Genomic DNA, 20,843 nt, shown 5'->3' with positions numbered 1-20,843 from the left:
AGCCTCCACCTCTTCCCTGGCATCCTCCAGAACTTGGCGCCCTGGCGCCCCGCACCACTAGCGTCTATGAGTAAGACGCCCCTAAACTGAGAGAGAGAGAGATGGAACGAACATTGAGGTGGCATAGAGAAAGGAAGAGAGATAGCTATACAGTTCCGCAATGTTGCAAACTCTTCCCACTTTCAGTTTTCACCCCCACCCACTGTCAGCATGCAGTCCTCAATAGATCCCACCACCTTACCAAGGAAATGCAGCTCGTGACAGATTCCCCACCTCCCGATGTAAAGGGGCCATGGGAGGTGTTGTGCCATTCAATCTGTCTCAAACTGAATTGTATGTTCCTGGTAAAGTAAAGGTAAAGGGACCCCTGACCATTAGGTCCAGTCATGACCGATTCTGGGGTTGCGGCGCTCATCTCGCTTTACTGGCCGAGGGAGCCAGCGTTTGTCCACAGACAGCTTCCGGGTCATGTGGCCAGCATGACTAAGCCGCTTATGGCGAACCAGAGCAGCGCATGGAAATGCAGTTTACCTTCCCACCAGAGCGGTACCTATTTATGTACTTGCACTTTGACATGCTTTCAAACTGCTAGGTTGGCAGGAGCAGGGACTGAGCAACGGGAGCTCACCCCGTCGCGGGGATTCGAACCGCCGATCTTCTGATCGGCAAGTCCTAGGCTCTGTGGTTTAACCCACAGCACCACCCATGTCCCCATGTTCCTGGTAATTTCCCTTAAATCTCTCTTAAAAGAATAAAGACAACACAATCCTATTCACAGTCAACAAAAAGTAAGTTGTAAGTTGTCTCACGTTCACACAGTACACCGTATCAAACCTGAAGGCAGGCTTAAAGACTTAAAATTACAAATAGCAAGATGTGGATTTACCCTATATGATGGGGGACATTCCAAGTGTCGCCAGGAGGAACAGGAAGTTTCGACTGGCTGGACCAAACATTCCCTTGCATGTCCACCCCAGCATTACAAGGAATGTTGTACTTGACTGCTACCCGTGGATCACAACCCACAGTCTGGCCCTTCCAGAAAACCTATATCAATTTCTTGCTCCCTGCACTATGCTCAGGTTGCAGTTCACACACATTGATCTCTTGCGTAGATGTGGTGGCTTTCAGAGAAGCTATAAATGCTCCCCTGACAGAGTAGCAGCCCTGAAATTCCAGAGCAAGGACCAGCTGAGACTTTGGAGGTATATTTTTGCCTGCAGCAGACAGACTCATGGAGTCTGAAGGCTAAACATTAAACGCCCTGGAGTGTGCTCAGCCCAGCTTTTGTGTCCCCGGGGAAAGGAAATAGCTCAACCTTTTCATTCTCCATATATATTAACATCACAACCACCAGTAGTTGGCTGGGGAGCTAGAAAAACATTAGCATATCCCTAACATGCAACCAAAACCAGTCCCCAAACCACTGCCAGTGTTCAGATATGTTCACACCTGAATGCAACTATCACCATTTGCCTGTCCATTTAAAAGTTGTTCCAAACCATTTAATATGGGGAGCTATCCGGTGTTCTGTTCACTATATGTAGTATTTATTGACAAGGTAGATAGGTGATATATTGATTTAGGTGGGAAAGGTGCCAAAATCGGTTTCTCGCCATTTCTCATTTTCTCCAGTCTCAAATTCAATCTGAAATTCTCCAATCTCCAATATTTGCCACATTTACATTTTGAATAAAAAACCCTCTTGAAAATTCACCAGGATTTTAGTACACATTTTTCTTAACTTCAGTATACCTGAAGGAACGTCTCCACCCCGTCATTCTGCCCAGACACTGAGGTCCAGCTCCAAGGGCCTTCTGGCAGTTCCCTCACTGTGAGCAGTGAGGTTGCAGGGAACCAGGCAAAGGGCCTTCTTGGGAGTGGCGCCCGTCCTGTGGAATGCCCTCCCATCAGATGTCAAGGAAATAAACAACTATCTGACTTTTAGAAGATTTTTAGAAGACATCTGAAGGCAGCCCTGTTTAGGGAAGTTTTTAATGTTTGAAGTTTTATTATGTTTTTAGTATTCTGCTGGGAGCCACCCAGAGTGGCAGGGGAAACCCAGCCAGAAGGGTGGGTTGTAAATAATAAAATTATTATTATTATTATTATTATTATTATTATTATTATTATTATTGCAAACAATCTCATAGTTCTTGTTTAGGTGAAATTCAGAGGCAATTTTGAGCTGATTTCTTTATATTGTCCAGTTTGGGCAACATATCTCAGGAATGTTAAGGGATGCCCAAAAAAAAAAAAAACTTTCAAAAGAAAAAATGAAATTCCGGGGGGGGGGGGCTTCCCCACCCTTTGTTCCCGTCTCGCAGTAGATCCTGAAACTCCCAAGCGAGGGGCTTTTAAAAAGAAACAAGATTTCACACACGCCAATAGCTTCATGCTTTTTATATCGGCAAGGAAGTTATTCTGGCTCCATGGATGAAATCTAACCTTTTCTTTTTTAGCGCAGTACAGGATTGTGTTAATGAAAGAGCCAGTGTGTCATGCCTTTTTATAGGAATTGAAGAGCGATGGAGCAACAGGCCTAAATCTGGTTTGGGGGTGGAAATACTTGCCTGTTTCCCCTATAAAGGGCAAAATATGAGGAGATGTTTGAGGGCACCTCACCTATGGGCAATACACTAATCTATCTATCTATCTATCTATCTATCTATCTATCTATCATCTATCTATCTATCTATCTATCTATCTACCTACCTACAGGGAATTCGGTGGTTCTGACCTGAACAAGCCTTCTGACAGTGGACTGTTGCTCCCTCATGTCACGACGACCAGGGACAGCCCTATGAAGAGGCAGAGTGAAGCAGTTGCCTCAGGCGGCAGATACTGTACAGACAAGTCATCTCTCTGCATATGCTTTGAGGAAGGGCACCATCTTGTCCTTTGCCTCAGGCAGTGCCAGATTTACGTATAAGCTGAACAAGCTATAGCTTAGGGCCCCACTCTCTTGCCCCCCCCAAAAAAAAAATCAAAGGGGGAAACTGGATGTACATTTCCAAAATATAAGATAAAAAACAAATAAAATAAAAACCTACATACAGCAACAGTCTTTGGTGTTGTGTAGGCTGCTATGATGTAAATAATGCACCCTGCCTGCTAGCCTGCTCCCTAAAATATCACTGGTTTGCTCATTTCTATATATAGGGTGCCTACATTCTGCAGGGACTGGTTGTATGGCAACATGGGCAGATGGCTTGAGATACCTATTAGGTCCTTGATAACCATATAGCATATATTCAACACAAAAAAGCAGCGGCAATTTGTTGTTGACAAAGGACAGATGGACATATAAAGGCCCCATTACCTTCAGTAGCTTAGGGCCTCATTAGACCTAAATCTGGCCATCTTGTCCTTTGCCTCAGGCAGCAAAATGTCTTGAGCCGGCCCTGGTCAGAGCTACCCATGCATCACCAAAGGTTTTTGGTTTGGTTCGTATAAAAGCCAGTGTAGTGTTGTGGTTAGAGTGCCCCACTAGGTGGGAATGTAAAAAAGTAAAGAACTGGGAAATGATATATAATGAGATGAAAAAGAGGTTGAAATATACATTTTTTAAAAAACCAGAAGCATTTTTACTTGTATTATAGGTCAGGACATTAATAGGCAAGATGTTAAATTGTTTTTATATGCAACAACTGCGGCAAGAGTATTGTTAGCCCAGAAATGGAAACAAGAAGAAATTCCGACGAAAGAAGAATGGCAGACGAAATTAATGGACTATGCAGAATTAGATAAAATGACAGGAAGGATTTGAAACCTGCGGGACCAGAGATTTACAGTAGATTGGAAGAAGTATATGAATTATTTGAAGAGCAGCTGTAATCAACAAATTACGCTAGTAGGACTACAAAAAGTTTTGTAAGGAGAAATATATGAAGTGTTACAAAGTAGAAAAAGATAGAGATATTGGTTATGAGTTTGAAATGTAATAGGGAAGATAAGAAATGCATACTAAGAGATTAGATTGGAAAATTTTCAGACAGGATTGATGGAAGTCCAAAATTTGAATAAGATGTAAAAGTATGTTTAATTGTTGTTTAAAATGATATGTTAAAAAACTAATATAAAATATATATATATAGAGAGAGTGCCCCGCTGGGACCTAGGACAAAGCGTGTTCTCCAATAAATGAGAGCACGTGTTGCGGTGTGGGCCACCGGGCCAGGCCTCTGGTTGCCAGGCAGGTTAATAGTTGTTGCCTGGCATTGTGATTGGATAACCGGGTTGCTAGGGCAAATTGTATGTTGCAAATTGGGTGGGTGGGACCATAGTCTTTAAATATTGGTGCACTCTGGTTTCTCTTTCTCTTTGCAGAGTGCATCGGATCACCCACCCGCCCGCCCTCTTTTCCGGTTGACCTTGCTTAGCCTGTCATGGGGTCGTCTGCCTTGGCGCAGGGGCCTAGTAGGAATTTTGCCATTTGGTGATTGGCTGTGCCATTTGGTTTTTGCCTACTACACAGCAATTCGTCACAACTTGTAAGGTTGCGGTTAGGCATTGGTTATAATATGCTGGTGGTGGAGGGGTCAGGATAGGCCATGCCTGCCCCTCCCATTGCGCTGAAGGGAATTCCGTTAAAGGAATCCTGGGGCTTGCCATGATTTCGTCCAATCCCTGTCATGGGACCAGGGCCGCCCAATCCCTGTCATGGGAATCCTTGTCATAGGACCTGGGCCGGCAAGCTTTCGGGGAGCTGCTGGGGGTGAGCGGCATGGGTCCGACGCTTAGCTCAAATGACCCCCAAGTTTGACTTTCCCTTCTACTGGCTACCGATCAGACCTCGGGATGTCAGTTCTGTCCCAGGCGGGGAGACAGATAGTCATAACCAATGTCTAAACAACCACTCACTGATTTTGTATTTTAATAAAGTTGTGGCCAAAATAGTGCCCAAAAACCAAAACTAAATTACGTGTTCTGTGTGAAGTTATTTGAGGGGTGGCCTGGGGACCTACACATGCAACAGGGTTCAAATTCCCTGCTCAGCCATGAAGATTTTGACCTTGGGCCAGTCACCGCCTCTCAGCCTAACCTACCTCACAAGGCTGTTGTGGGGATTAAATGAGGATGGGAGAGAACCATGTGCACCCCCTCAAGCTATTTGGAGGGAAAAGGTGTAATATGCATGTGTTAAATAAATAAAGTGTGCTCAAAATTATATACAAAATTATCATTAGCATTATTATTTTAAGCTATCAGATGCCCTTCATCATTGGGCCCCAGGGAATGTTGCAACAATTTAAAATTCCATATTGAAAATGGTCTTAAACTAATTAAAGTCACATGTGATATGTGCAAATATAATACATACAATGCACGTATTATATGTATAATGCATACAAAAGCACAAGCTTCATGCTATACTATATTTCTACCATATAATTTTATAAGTATGAAGCATATTTATACAGTTAAGCATATTGCCGTATTTATGTGCTTATGTGCTGGTTGCTTTAGGAAACCTGGAGTGTATTATACTACTACTACTACTACTACTACTACTACTAATAATAATAATATGATATACAACAACTGTTTGTATTTTTAGCAGAAATGGGGGGGGGGGATACTTGCTTTTTGTCAAGATCAAGAAACAAGATGGGAATGTGGGGGACTTGTGAAAATAAGCCTGACATGGAGATTGTTATGTACTGAGTTGAATAGGATCCAAACTGCAGCAGTCTGATTGGTCCTAGAACAATAGGATTCAGAATGCAGCAGTCTGATTGGTCCTAGAACAATGCAGCAGTATGATTGGTCGGCAGGAGCCACCCAATCCAGCTCCAGATAGAAGTGAATCCACAACCTGATTGGCCTACAGGAGAATTCCGGAATTAGCCAATCACGTGCAGCCCATTGTGTAAATAATGTATATAAAGCAGATACTTTGAGGGGACTTCTATTCCCTCCTCACCACTATGAGCTGAATAAAGAGCATGAAATCCACTCTCGACTCTGAGTATATTTCAGAGATTTAAAAATAAATAAAAAATATTTCATTCAAATCATCACTTGATGAAACATTGGCTTCTTGGCCGCTGACCTAGGTGCTACATTTGTGGCTCAGTGGCTGTCAGCCTGCAAACAACAAGAAGAAGAACAATTGCGTCTCCATCAACTGTAGTCGCACACTATACCACGACAGCAATTCTGGATGAGCACCCTTCACCTAGTGCCCAGCAAATGCCTCTGAGAGTCACACAAGCTGAGAGTTACACCCTGGTGATATTGGGTCACAACTCTTGAACAGTGTGCTCCATGCAGTTGTGTGTGTGTTTGCTTTGTTTCTAAATGCAGATTAATATGGAATCAGGACAGAATGGATTTATGAATGAACATGTGTGAGATTGACCCAGACCAGATATATACTAATCTGACTCTATTGCATGTGACCTGCTTCTTTGCTCAGCAAGCTCTTTGGATAATACAGCTGCAGCAGCTCTTAGTAGTGGTGATAATTATCCCTGCACTGTCAGGGACAAACCTATTATAAAACTAAAGAAGCTTAAGCTTCAGGGGCCCTAATCCTGGAGGGGTCCCAGAAGCAACTTTGGTCCACATCACTTTTTTTTTTTTTTTTTTAAGAGTCTAGCATACCCGATTTGTGTCACACGATTCAAATTGATTCTTTTTTGTTGTCGTCTATATTTCAAAGTTTGAGAGTTAGTAGCATAGATGCTGTAAAGGTTTTGTAACCAATCCCATTGAGAAAGATAACAATGGTTACCCAGACCTCGTTTTTAAATAATAATAGTAAACAACAACAACAACAACAACAACAACAACAACAACAACAACTTATTTATACCCCACCCATCTGGCTGAGTTTTCCCGGCCACTCTGGGTGGCTCCCAACAGAATATTAAAAACACAATAAAACATCAAACATTAAAAATGTCTCTAAACAGGGCTGCCTTCAGATGCATTCTAAAAGTCAGATAGTTGTCAGATATTCAGATAAAAAGTCAGATAGTCTCACTAAGTTCAATGGGGCTTTGTTTGTTGTTTAGTCATTTAGTTGTTTAGTTGTTTAGTTGGGTCTGACTCTTCGTGATCCCATGGACCAGAGCATGCCAGGCACTCCTGTCTTCCACTGCCTCCCGCAGTTTGGTCAAACTCATGCTGGTAGCTTTGAGAACAATGGGGCTTACTCCAGCCTAAATGGGTAATGGATTGCAGCTTAAATCATGTTGTTTTTGTTTAGTCATTTAGTCATGTCTGACTCTTTGTGACCCCATGGACCAGAGCACGCCAGGCACTCCTGTCTTCCACTGCCTCCCACAATTTGGTCAAATCATGTAGAAGGTGTCAATTAAGTGCAAAAAGTAATGTCATAGAAAAAAAACGCAACACAATCACATTAAAAACTTTCCTAAACAGGGCTACCTACACATGTTTTCTAAAAGTCGGATAGCTGTTGATTTCCTTGACATCTGATGGAAGGGCGTTCCACAGGGCAGGCACCACTACCAAGAAGGCCCTCTTTCCATGGTTCCCTGTAACCTCACTTCTCGCAGTGAGGGAATCACCAGAAGGCCCTCGGAGCTGGACCTCAGTGTATGGGCTGAACGATGGAGGTGGAGATGCTCCTTCAAGTATACTGGGCCGAGGCCATTTAGGGCTTTAAAGGTCAGCACCAAAGAGGCTCCCATAACTGTTCAAGCTTCCAGGCCACCAAAATGTCACTGGCCTGGCAACTATAAATATCATGGAGACTTGGAGATTGCTGCCAAACCTCACCTAAAGCAAAGCAAAAACTGAAGCTATTTTGAGGGTCCTGATCAGAGAAAACATCTGCAAAAACAAAAGAACTCCCACCCCAACCCCCAAAAAGTTTCCAGTTAAATTAACGTGTACTTCATAACAATTGCAACTCATAGCTTTGTGGAATTACAGAGTTCTATAATTCTGTACATTGCAAATATGTCGCACTGTTTCTTGTGCCGTAGCTCTCAGAAGCTCTAAAGGGGAATAGTCGGACAAAAGAGTCAAATGGATTTTTAAAAAGTTTGGGAACAGGCAGCAAAGAGAAAGAGAGGGGAAACAATACTTTAGAATGGGGCACCAATCTGGGGAAGAAGAAGAAAAAACCTTCCATGTTTATCTCCATGAATTCCTCTGGTTACCTCACTTGATTAAACAGGAGACGGTTGGGTTTCTCTCATAGTCTGGAATTTAGAGAGGAGATAGAGGGGAGAATGAGATGAAGGAAGCAGGAAGGAAAGTTTCTATGGCAAAGCGTGTTACAGACAGGGAAAGAACTCCCTGAAAACAAAGTTCTTCTAAGAGCCCACACTGAGATTTCAGGGCCCTTGTTGCTGCACAAACAGCATTCATGGAAGAGTCTGTCATGCTGGTAGCTTTGCAGAGGCCTGACCCCTCTGGCACAGGAGCCTAAAGGAGGGTCACCACAACTCATTCTCTGAACAGGCTCTTGGCCACGTCTTGCCCCCACCCCCTGTCTCTGGCAGGTGTTGACGCAAAGACCGGTCAATAGTCCTGACATTCGCTGGAAGGAATTCTAACCATCTTGCTATATGGTTCCATTTTCTATTTCCCTCCCTCTCTCCTCTTGTCCACTCTTTTACTTCTGACTGAATGATTTATTACGGTCACAGGCCAATACAACGAAACACACAATTAAAAATGTACAACTAGTTAAAACAATTAAAAACAAATAAACATGTTATTATTAAACATTCCTCCTAATCTTCCTTGAAGTCAGTTTTCTTTTGCTTTTTTCAGTCCTCTCAGCGATATGGGAAGAGATATCCCCTGAGTAAAACAATTCCAAATCTACAGAAGAGCTTTTCCTGGGAGAATTCTTAGAATATAAGTTACAATTCCATAGGATATGATCAACAGACTCTGTTGCTCTAGCTCCACGCAAAGACATACATATGATCATTAACTGGGATCATGTTGAATTGTTGATTTATCAGTGCAGAAGGCGGCACATTAAAACAACCAAGCAATCTGAAATGGGCTTTCAGGGTTTTTAAAGTGAAGCTCAGAAGAAACAGCATCACTTTAATAGGCTTTAAACATCTCAGCAACACAGGGCATGGTTAAAGAGTTCCTGTTTGTGATGAACAGAAGGGTCAATTAAAACAACGGGAGGAGGAGGAGAAGCTTAATGTGGATTTTTAGGATATACTTCCCTTGCAGGAAAATTACAAGGCATTGTCACCAGCCAGGAAATTCTGGAGTCTGTCTCACCTTAGAGCAGGGGTCAGCAAACTTTTTCAGCAGGGGGCTGATCCACTGTCCCTCAGACCATGTGGGGGGGGACGACTATATTTTAAAGGGAAAAAAATGAACAAATTCCTATGCCCCACAAATAACCCAAAGATGCATTTTAAATAAAAGGACACATTCTACTCATGTAGAAACACTGATTCCTGGACCGTCCGTGGGCCGGATTTAGAAGGCGATTGGGCCGGATCCGGCCCCTGGGCCTTAGTTTGCCTACCCATGCCTTAGAGACTAAAGATGAACAGCACCAGTTTCCAAGCACCAAAACCACCCCACGTTCAGAGTTTACTGCAGAATTTGCTACTGCAGCTTCACAGATTAACAGAGATAATTTTTATATAATGGCTGAGCTTTACCATTCATAACTCTGACAGCTTCACAGCAAGCCCATGAGAGAGGAAATCGCTTCTCCTGATTTGCCATTATGCAGCAAAAACAAATTTTGGGGATAGAAGTTGTCTTCATGTACATCTCTGAGCGTGTGAACTCTGCACCCATGGATTAGGGAGCAGGTTTTACTCTGCTGCATATTTCATGACTTTAAATCTCTGATGGTGTTCTTTCACCAAAGAGTACTTGCCCCAAACCCCAAACTTGCCCCAAGAATACTTGGCATCCAGGAATTCGCCTTTCTCTATTTTATTTTATTCTTTCCTTGCCACCAACAAGATTTTCAGCTGAACACCAGTTATTATTTTATCATTGTCAACTATCTCTGGAAGCCCACTGTGTAAATGGATTCTTATGGTTTGTTTTCTTAATCTCGTGACAGTATCATTTGTGAGAAAGGGCAGGAGTAGGGCAGTTTGCTCCTAACACAGCTGCTGTCGAGGCCAAACCTGGAAGGATAGCAAAACTTATTTAACTCCAATAGAACTGCGTCTATAACTGAAAACATTGTCCTTGCAAACCTGACTTGTTCTCCTATGTAAGTAAATGATCTGAAACAACCAAAGTTGGTTTTTAAGCAAAACAGAGATATCAGAGAAAATGGGGGGGGGGGGATTTGTGTATCCTCTCATACTATCCCACCCACCAGGAGACTTTGAACACCGCTGTCATTTTGCTCATACTGTCTCATCAGCCTCCAGTCACAAAGTAATGAGGGCTCTCCAGTTGAGAAAAGCTGCTAACTTATTAACTAATGCAAAGTGTGCTTCTTTGAAGTAAGCAAATGATCTCTAACTACACTCCAGTGATCACCACAGCAACTTAACCCTGCCTGCTTTGTTTAAGGATCTCTACAAACAATCTTTGTAAAGGCATTTATACCCGCTTCTGGGGATACGCTTGACGTCCCCATTCAACTGATGGTGACACATTTCTTCCTGGCGTGTGCTGCAGTCGGGTTACTGGGGCAACGCCCAAAATTCCTGCCTGGAATCTTGCCTCCTTTTCCCCCACCCACCCTGGGGGGGGGGGGAGGCACCAGATTTGAAACCAAAACTCTCAATCAGTTCTCAAACCTCTACAATAGGTGCTTTGAGAGATCTTTTCCCAGAACATTTAGACCTCCCTTCTCACACTGAGTTCAGACAGAAGGCTGAAGACAGCAATACCGTAAACAGCGAGATAAATTTGTTGGTTTTCAGAGACTCTTTGTTATATTTGCCTCACGGTTGCTCTATGTACAGTAATGATTTCTTCTCATAGGGAAAGACGCAATCCTGCCAGTTTTAGCCACGTTGCTCAGCACAGTGCAATCCAGTATGAAATTGCAGAAGGGCCAATTTGGATGCAGGAAATGTTCAGTAAGAGTGGTGTGGCCGTGTGTAATTAAAATGTAAACCACACCCTGTATAAAACAGGGTTTTAAATATATCTTGTATACACCCATGCATTTCCCCTCAAACACATGTTGTGCCATTTCCACCACATGCCCCAAACCACCAGTCCTCAGTTTTCATCCTACGCAGGCCTGCCTCACACCTGCGTGTGGTTTCCCCAAAACTGTGTAGAGGTGTCAATTCAAACTTACATTGGAACTGTCCCAAGTTTAGGTCTTGCACTGGAAGAGAATAGGAGGGGTGAGAAAAGAGGGTGAGGGACACAGAGGGAAACATTCAGATTGACTTGCAGTTTAATGCAGACCTCCCTAATTTACACATCTCAAAGCAATATTTGAACTGAAAGACAATTTTCCTTTGAAATTTGCAATTCTCTGAATTTTGTAATGCAGTTCCTTAGCCATAGTATTTGCAAATAAAATGTGCATATTAATGGGAAGTGTGCAAAAGTATTCACAAACTAGAGACAATAACATGCACAATGCAGGATGGCTCAGTTAGAGTGTGGTGCTAATAACACTGAGGTTGCAGGTTTGATCCCCATATGGGACAGATGCATATTCCTGCATTGCAGAGGGTTGGACTAGATGATCCTTAGGGTCCCTTCCAACTCTACAATTCTATGATTCTATGATTATATTTGGGGAAAGTGCTTGCAAAAATCTGTGTAATCTGCAAAACAATTCTGATGGATTTTCGTGAGGACTTAAAAAACAAAAAACTTCATGAACTGTCACAGAATGTGGAGGACTAAACTTAAGGTTGGATAAATGAAGAATGGGAAACTGAGAAACAGAGCAATTAGCATCAATGGATTTGCCCATCCTGTGTGACAAAAGATTTTAAACAGGGCATTCATGGGACACATGAAATCTGCAGGCCATTTGGTCAATACAGTGGACCCTCCGGATACGAACTTAATTCATTCCGGGGGTCTGTCCACAACCTGAAAAGTCCGTATCCCAAGGTGCCACTTCTGTGCATGCGAGCACAGTGAAACCCGGAAGTATACACTTCTGGGTTTGCTGCATTTGCAACCCGAAGTTTACGTATCTGGAGGGATACATAAGTAGAGGTACGACTAATAGCTCACGCTATGAAGAGTTTTCTCCAGAGCTTGGAGCCTACTCCCAGATATTTCATTTCACCTAGAAATAATTCAATTCACATGTCTATTTTGGTATAGTGTTCTTTTCTCTGACATCTGCCATTAAGCGGCCTGGTCTCTGTGATTATGTGGTCTGTAATGCAGTTGCTAAGTTTGCCCAAAGCTGGGAGGGGAAAGCAGGAAGTTCAAAACTCTGTCATTATGTTGTGCTGGATGTACACTTGCCTAAGAGCTTCAGGTGCTGCCCACTTTCAGAAATAGAATTCTGGGCCAAAACGGCAATCAACCATCATCTTTGCAAAGCCATGAAAATGATCCATAAGGAAGAATCACGTACGCTGCTATTGCTACCACCAGGCTGCATACTGACAAATTCAGTCCCGCCAAGATGTAATACTAGAAGAAGAGGGGATGACCAGCAGGCAGAGCAAAAACATAGTGCAAACTGAGGGAGCACAGCAGATCTTGGAATTACATAGCAGTCAGGCTGGCTCTTTCTTGGTTGTGGTTGAGTTCTCCTTGGCTTCTTTGGAATGCATGTTATGGAGCTTTTGCAGAGAAGCCTTTCAGAGCCTTTTGCAAGAAGGATCTCAAAAAACCAAGGTGAAAGAGTGATTTTACCCAGAATCCCCTCCACCCAAGTTTAACCTTGCAAAATAGCAGTGAGGGGGAGACCATACCCTTCAAGTGTCCCAGTTTTCCAGGGACAGTCCTGGAATTATGAAAGCCATCTCAGCTTCCAATTTGATCCTAGAATGTCCCTGTTTCCTCTACCTGTGATGCTGCCACCGAGCTCATGGAAGAAGATGAGCTGGCGCTTGACCTGAGTGGCAGCTGTGGCTGCGATGGAGAATCCTGTTGTTTCTCCATGGCCTCACTGTGGCCACCGCTGCCAGCCTCCTCCCTTCGGCAGCTCATAGGACATGGGCTATGATTTCATCTTAAATAAGGAAGCCTGAAAGCCTCCTGTAGATTTGGAAATCAAATGAAAATCTTGCTAATGAAAAATAAGGTAATAGAAAATCAAGGGGCATCAAGGTAAGTAAAAATGAAAATAGAACAGAAAGTGGGCTAGAGAAAAATCAAACACAATAACAAGAGTGATTAAAAATGGGCCTTCCTCCATTGTAACTGTGTACAGGCTTACAGGCCAACCCTGCTCTGGGAAGACTGTTCGCCCCCTTATCGGGCAGGCAGCTTTGCAGGCAGGCCCCAGGCCTCCCTAGTAAATCAGCCTATCACAGGCCAGATTGTCTTCCTGCCACCAAATGGACTAATAGCAGCAGGAGTTAGGGGGCATTCTCCTGGGTGCAGGACCAAACGACCAACTGCGGTCCTTGGCACCATGCCCAGGGGAAGTTTAAATGCCTGGCCTGTGTGGCCTTTTGGTCACTCTCTTGCCGCACCTGTTCTCCCACCCACTGTCCCTCAGGTTAGGGTTTTTTCCTGGATGGTACGAGCTTGTTATGGACAATGTCAGTCACCTACATTTCAGGGGCAGGGCTGGAATTTTCCCCTCTTGGTTAATTGGCACAAGCAATTGGGTTTCCGCCTAGGTAAAGGTAAAGGTGCCCCTGACCATTAGGTCCAGTCGTGACCGACTCTGAGGTTGCGGCGCTCATCTCGCTTTGTTGGCCGAGGGAGCCGGCGTACAGCTTCCGGGTCATGTGGCCAGCATGACTAAGCCACTTCTGGCAAACCAGAGCAGCGCACAGAAACGCCGTTTACCTTCCCGCCGGAGTGGTACCTATTTATCTACTTGCACTTTGACATGCTTTCGAACTGCTAGGTTGGCAGGAGCAGGGACCGAGCAACGGGAGCTCACCCCGTCGCGGGGATTCGAACCGCCGACCTTCTGATCGGCAAGTCCTAGGCTCTGTGGTTTAACCCACAGCGCCACCCGCGTCCCGCCTACCTCATAGCAATCATCACAACTTTGTAAGGCGGATAGGCATTAGGTAAGCCTAGCCTTGGTTGGAGGGAAGGTTGTAGCCTCTGCCTGCCCCTCCATGGGTTAGAGTATTCTGTTAAAAGCATCCAGGAGGAGTGGCTCCTGTCCGATGCCCAGATGGGGGCTAGGGCCAAGCCATTCCTCCAATGGGGACCTCTTGGGGCACTCCCTGATTTGACATAGGACATAGGGCACACACACCCCTTGCCAGCCTAACCCTCAGAATCACTCCCAGCACACAAGTGGGAGTGACATGTGCCATTGCTTACCACAATGCCTATGGCCAAACCTCACATCTGTAACCAATAAAGTTGTGGCCTTATTTGATCCCCAAAACCAATATGTTGTGTGTTGTTTAGTTATTTGCACCTCAGGGAACAGGGTGGTCATGGGGTCTTGATATGCGACAAGCCCCATTGATTTCAATGGGAATTACTTCTGAGTAGACATGTTTAAGATTGAAGCCTGCCCGGGTTGGAAGGGGATGAATTTCAAGCCCAAATGATGCAGTTTTTAATTTCAGGAACTGGACACAAAAAGTGCTTACCCATACAAACTGGGAAGAGTCTGCAGAAAAAGACATAAAAACAGCTCTCCGAATTACACTGCAGGGGACCATGTAATTAAAGCAGGCCCAGGAGGAAAATCACTAAGCGAAGCATTAGGCAAGTTATGAAACACGAGAGCCAACTGTAACAAGTGTCCTCATTCCATCTGAATGAAGGGCTGTCCAGATGGAGATACACATCCTTGAATTTTGCCATTAGCCCAGTTTACTGTGACAATTTATTTTCTTCACCTCAAAGAAGACGAAGCCAAGAATGTCACTTTTTGCATGTCTGTTTAGTTATACGGAAAATTATCCAAGTTCTTCTGCGTCAGCTTTCCTCTGATACACTCCTGGGAGCATCCTACACTTTGAGCTAGAGTGGAATGAGCTGTATCTGAAGTTCTCAGAGAGAGAAAGAAAGAGAGAGAGAGCAGCTATCCTTGAGAATTAATTAATGGGGTGGCTTCTGGGTTCCAGTGATGTCTCATGTGAGGCCGCTGAGATATACTCCAAAGCTGCAACTGCTTCTTCTCCTTTCTCGGACAGCAGGGGTGGGCCAGGCAGGGCACTGTCTCTGGGATTCCACTGCCCAAGGTGACTGACTGCCTTGTGGGATGTAATCCACTGGGAGCAGTCAAATACAACATTCCTTGTTTTCCTAGAGTGGACATGCAAGGAGATGTTTGGTCCAGGCCAGTCAAAACTTCCTTGTTCCTCCTGGCTGGAGCATCCTTCCTTTTGCATGTGATAGAAGGTGGGTGTGACCTAACCTGTCCAGGCAACGAAAGAATGAGTCACGCAGCACACCTCTCTCTTTTTCACATTCTTTTACATTTGATCAGCTTCTAGGTAGGACTGCTAGCAGAGGCTGGGATCATTCCTCCATATGGGGTAGATCCACATGTACATATTTGTAACTAAGTCTGCCTTCAGGGATCACACTGTGTTCTGCCTGATGTAAGTAAACTTCTTTTATTGACTTTGAATAAGATTGTGGTGTCTTTATTCTTTTAAGAGGGAGCCAAAGGAACTTACCATGAACGTACAATTCAGTCTGAAACAAACTGAATTGTATAATAGTGAGAGGCTTACACAAGCCTGCAACCAGCTATCTGTTATGCATGTGAAAAGGGGAATGTAAACTCTGCTAAGTAAAAGAACTTGCTAGTGCAAGTTAGGAAGGATATTAATAAACAATATATCCTCTCCTGCCACCCTTAACATTCCTACATGCCTCAGTCCACCTCATAGACAAGCTGGCCTTTTCTGAGGTCCTTCTCCTTACACAGAGGGAGGTGCTGAGGGTAGCATCACAAGAACAGGCCTTTTAAGAGTTGCCTCTCAGATGCCTGAGCATACCCAAAGTGATACCCAATCTAGTCTAGTGGTCAGAACAGCCTTAACCACCCTGGTGCTTTGCAGAAGTTTTGAACTATAAATCTCATTATGGTGGGCTAGCATCTGGTGGGCAATGCAGGGAGAGATGGTTTGGTAAGATTATCCACCTTGAAACAGAGAGATTATGATTCAGAAACCTGAGTCTGACTAGCCACAATGATCACCGAGTTACCCTAGACTCCTGTCAGCCTACTCCACAGGGCTGTTGTCAATAAAAAAGTGGAATAGTCCCTGTGCATATTGCCCTCAGTTTTTTTGAAGGAAAGGTAGGATACAATCTTAATAGACAGACAAAAGGCAACGGTAGGCTGTAAAGTCAGAGTCAGGATCGAAGGCAAATACCTAATTTGGCTGATATGTTGAGCAGAACCTTTTGACAGACCCTTCTGGGCACTGTGTTTGGAGGCTTAAAAAGAGTGATAGAGGACATATTGCAGATAACAAGAGTGGCAGGAAATTACAACGTTGATTTACTTTGTCAGCTCTGAGATGGAAGAAAGGGTTTTCCCATCCTGAAAAAAGGTACTTTCAGGCATGTTTTCCTTAGCAGGGAAGCATGTGAGGGAAGATCTGAGAGTGATTTAAAATGTGATTAAAACATATACCTCAAGGCAAAATATGACTATGAGACTTAAAAAAAAACAAGTTCCAGGGGAACTTGCCTACAAAACATTCCACAATAAATAGCTATGGAGGAGTTCCCAGCATAAAGCCACAAGTTATCTTCAAAATATCTACATCTTTCACACATCAAATGTTGCTCTGACATGCAGCACAGAAATGTTTGCCCTGAAACTATCAGTACTAGCAACAGGAGTCACAAAGGAATTTGCTTATAAAGTATTATTAACCCACACATACACAAAAATACACATACATAGTTCAAAAATTACCAGTTTCAGAACATACAGAGATGCTCTGTGGGATAAGGCTAAAGACCCATGTTCTCTATTCTTGCAGAGGCCAACCAGAATCCTGCAATCAGAAACCGAGTGCAACACAGTCCTCTTGCAATTCCCATCACCTAGTATACAAAGGCATACCACCTCTGACAATGGACAATCATCACGCAGAACAGAAACCTTTTCTCATGCCCACTGCCATTGTTGACATAACCCAATAGGTTCTGTACTTATGCAGGAAGAACCAGATGCACAAAAGAGGATGGGGAACACCTGGCTTACTAGCAGTATACGTGAAAAGGATCTAGGGGTCTTGGTGGACACAAGCTTGACATGAGTCAACAGTGTGATGTGCCAGCAAAAAAGAAGAAGAAGAAAGGCTAACACTATTCTAGGCTGCATCAACAGAAGTATAGTGTCCAGATCAAGGGAAGTCATAGTCCCACTCTAGTCTGCCTTGGTCAGACCCCAACTGAGTACCGTGTCTTGTTCTGGACATGAAAGGTTAAGAATTATTTGATTTGATGGCCTCAAGCTGTTTTGCAACTCTAAAGGTAAAGATAAAGGGCCCCTGACAGTTAAGTCCAGTTGCGAACGACTCTGGGGTTGCGGCGCTCATCTCACTTTACTGGCCGAGGGAGCCAACATTTGTCCACAGACAGTTTTTCCAGGTCATGTGGTGAGCATGACTAAGCCGCTTCTGGCGAAAACAGAGCAGCGCACGGAAACATCGTTTACCTTCCCGTGGAGCGGTACCTATTTATCTACTTGCACTTTGATGTGCTTTCAAACTGCTAGGTTGGCAGGAGCTGCGACTGAGCAACAGGAACTCACCCCGTCGCGGGGATTTGAACCAACTCTATACTGCAAGATATCCCTAGAACAATATGACCCTTGCCAGATATTGCCAGACTACAATTCCTATCAGCCTCAATCAGCAAGATCAATGGTCAGGGATGATGGGCGTTATAGTCCACAATATCTAGAGGGCACAATGTTGGCTACCCTTGCCCCAATGACAGTGGGAACAGCACCCACATTTGCTGTCTCTAAAAAAGAGCTGAGTTTTTCCTATTTGGCAGACTGTTCTTACATTCACGTTGAAACCAAAGAAGGCTTCATATACAGTGGTACCTCGGGTTAAGAACTTAATTCATTCTGGAGGTCCGTCCTTAACCTAAAACTGTTCTTAACCTGAGGTACCACTTTAGCTAATGGGGCCTCCCGCTGCCACCACACGATTTCTGTTCTCATCCTGAAGCAAAGTTCTTAGCCAGAGGTACTATTTCTGGGTTAGTGGAGTCTGTAACCTGAAGCGTCTGTAACCTGAAGCATCTGTAACCCGAGGTACCACTGTAATTAGTTATAAGTGCAAGTGAAAACCACTTTTGAACCTTTAATAATCTATATTTTGCCTACTTTACTGTGGAACTTTGCTGAAGTGGTGGCATTACCTAAGGCGAAGATTGCAACCCATTTATAGCTTAATGTAGCAGTATGTATTTATTCTATTGGTTATAAGGGTCACATATCAGTTAGTGACCTAGCAGCAGTTGTTTGGATGGGAGGGAAATCTGTATTAGGCAAAAAGCTTCCACTGAAAAACACTATCCTTAGACATCTCCTGTGTTTTCTTATACCAGAAACAATTTTGTTGGAGGAAAAATTAAACTAGGATGTTTCTCCTCATTGGTTCAATAAAAGTCACTAGACTTTAGCTTGGCTACCTTCTGTTTCCACTCCTAGGCTGCTACCCTTACCACATCTACTCAGAAGTTAGTCCTATTGAATTCAATGGTGCTTACTCCTGAGTAAGCAGGGCTAGACATAGACTAGCAGGTATACACCCACATCTACTCTGAAGTTAGTGCTATTTAATTCAATGGAACTTACTCCCGAGTAAGTGGGATTAGGGTTCCACTCATGTCTACTCAGAATTCATGTGATATTGATTTCAACGGGGCGTAAATTGGGTTTGGGTTACATCCTTAGACATTTTTTTAAAAACCCTTCCTTCTAGTATCTAAAAATTTGTGGTTCCTATTTTTATCATCAAGACACACATTCACATCCACGAAGGGTAGAGGTTCTATTTTATTCCACAACCACCACCTTGTCCCAAGACAAAATATAGTACCAGATATCAGTTGTCTTCTTGTTGTTCCAGAGAGTTTCACTTCTGTAATTACAATCGTTCTTCTTACCTGTAGGAGAAAAGGCAGCGGAGATCCTCCAGCCCGTGTTGAACTGAGTTACTTCCAGCACCGAGAGATGATGCACTTGCAGTCTGATCAGAAACTTGCTCTCCTAAAGGAGGTTTGGAGAATAAACGAAAGGCAAGCCAAACCCAGCAGGGTGTTATGGGGAAACTTTAACATGAAAAGGGAGGAGGGGGAAAATCTCTCTCCATCCTACTTTCCAGAGACTTGAAGACGCTCTCTTGAAAAACGGATACTGAGTTAAGAGAGAGGGAGAGGGAGAGAAATGAAAGACGGGAACAAATGAAGTTGTTAAAACTCCAGAATTTCCACAGTAGCAGCAGCAGCAGCAGCAGCACCCGGGACGGAGCGCTGCGCCCTTGTTGCTCAGAGTGAGGCTAACTTTGGAAGGATGGGAAGGCGAAGGGGCCAGGGAAGTGAGGAGGTGGTGTTTTTGGGAGGGGTCTGTAGCGGGAATGAAGGGTGTGTGCGAACCGATGCAGAGTGGAAGCTGGAAGGGACCTTGCAAGCGAGGAAGGAAGCCTTAAGAGAAGAGGGAACTTGGAGGGACATCGGGGATTGTCTCAAATCCTAGGCAACCCTAAACGCCCTTTTCTAGGGAGTGAGCCTAATGAATGCAGGCTTCACTTGCATTTTGCAAGTCCTAGGTTTGCCCTGAGAGAGATCGCAGGACAGGTAGAATGCGGAGCAGAAAGGGCAGCCGTGAGGATTTGTCTCTGGGAATGGAGCGGGAAGGGAACTAGTAGCTGAGGAAGAAAGATAAAAGGAGAGAGTTTGGATTGGGGTGGGTGGGAATCACTAACTTCTATGCAGGGTCCCAAGTCAAGCAGTTCTGGGACAAGACCCTGGACAGTAACATTTCGGCTGCCAAGAGTCCAAGAGGTAGAGGATTTAGTTTTCTTGCATTTTGCACTGGGTGCCTTCTTAGTTAGAGGAAGCAAAGCAGGAGCCAGATCTCGGTTTGCATGGAGAAGGTCCCAGGTGTCATTCTTGGCATCTGCCAGTACGGCTAGGAAAGTCCCTGCCTGAAACAGTGGACAGGTGCTGCCAGCCAGTGCCAACCAGTATCTCCCACCTGGCATTCTCCAGATGATTTGGACTACAATTCTCATCACCCCTGACCATTAGTCGTGCTGGCTGTGGATAGTGGGAGTTGGAGTTTGCAGGGTATCAGGTAGGGAAAAGGTGTGCTAGCCAGCAGGTGATATCATATGTGATATCAACTCTGGGGCATGTAAAGAATACATGACTAGAAGCGAACATGAGGAGCTCACTTACAGACAGCAAGCCTCTTTAAAGTTGTAAGAACACTCCCAAATTAGTCGTAAGTATTATTTTAAAGTTTGACCTCAGTACCGCATTAAATAAAAGAGAAACAGCAGAATAAATGCAAAAGTTAAATGTTTTCATCACATTCTGATATAATAATGTCCCATATTTAGGGAAGTTTTTCATGACCGATATTTTAATGTATTTTAGTCTCTGTTGGAACCCAACCTGAGTGGCAGGGGAAACCAGCCAGATGGGCGGGGTACAAATTATTGTTGTTGTTGTTGTTGTTGTTGTTGTTGTTGTTATGCTTCCAGTGTTACAGCAATAAAAGCAACCACATTGCAAAACTTAGATACAATGAGCACAGAGGGGTAAAATAATCACATCTA

The 20,843-nt window shown here is 44.0% G+C and overlaps 1 protein-coding gene across 1 annotated transcript in view; it reads right to left on the bottom strand.

The window, feature by feature from the left end:
- Positions 1–19,273, bottom strand: part of COL22A1 (collagen type XXII alpha 1 chain) — a 192,959-nt gene extending 173,686 nt beyond the window's left edge. The window contains exon 1 of the mRNA XM_081012482.1: positions 19,168–19,273. The gene's annotated coding sequence lies outside the window, so the exon portion shown is untranslated. The remainder of the gene's footprint in view (positions 1–19,167) is intronic.
- Between the last annotated feature and the right edge of the window lie 1,570 nt (positions 19,274–20,843).

The sequence above is a fragment of the Podarcis pityusensis genome (genome assembly GCF_964106645.2).
Source record: "Podarcis pityusensis genome assembly, chromosome: 7".
Classification (NCBI taxonomy): domain Eukaryota; kingdom Metazoa; phylum Chordata; class Lepidosauria; order Squamata; family Lacertidae; genus Podarcis; species Podarcis pityusensis.
Note: the sequence above shows the minus strand (reverse complement) of the source record. Positions and strands in the feature narration are given on the sequence as shown.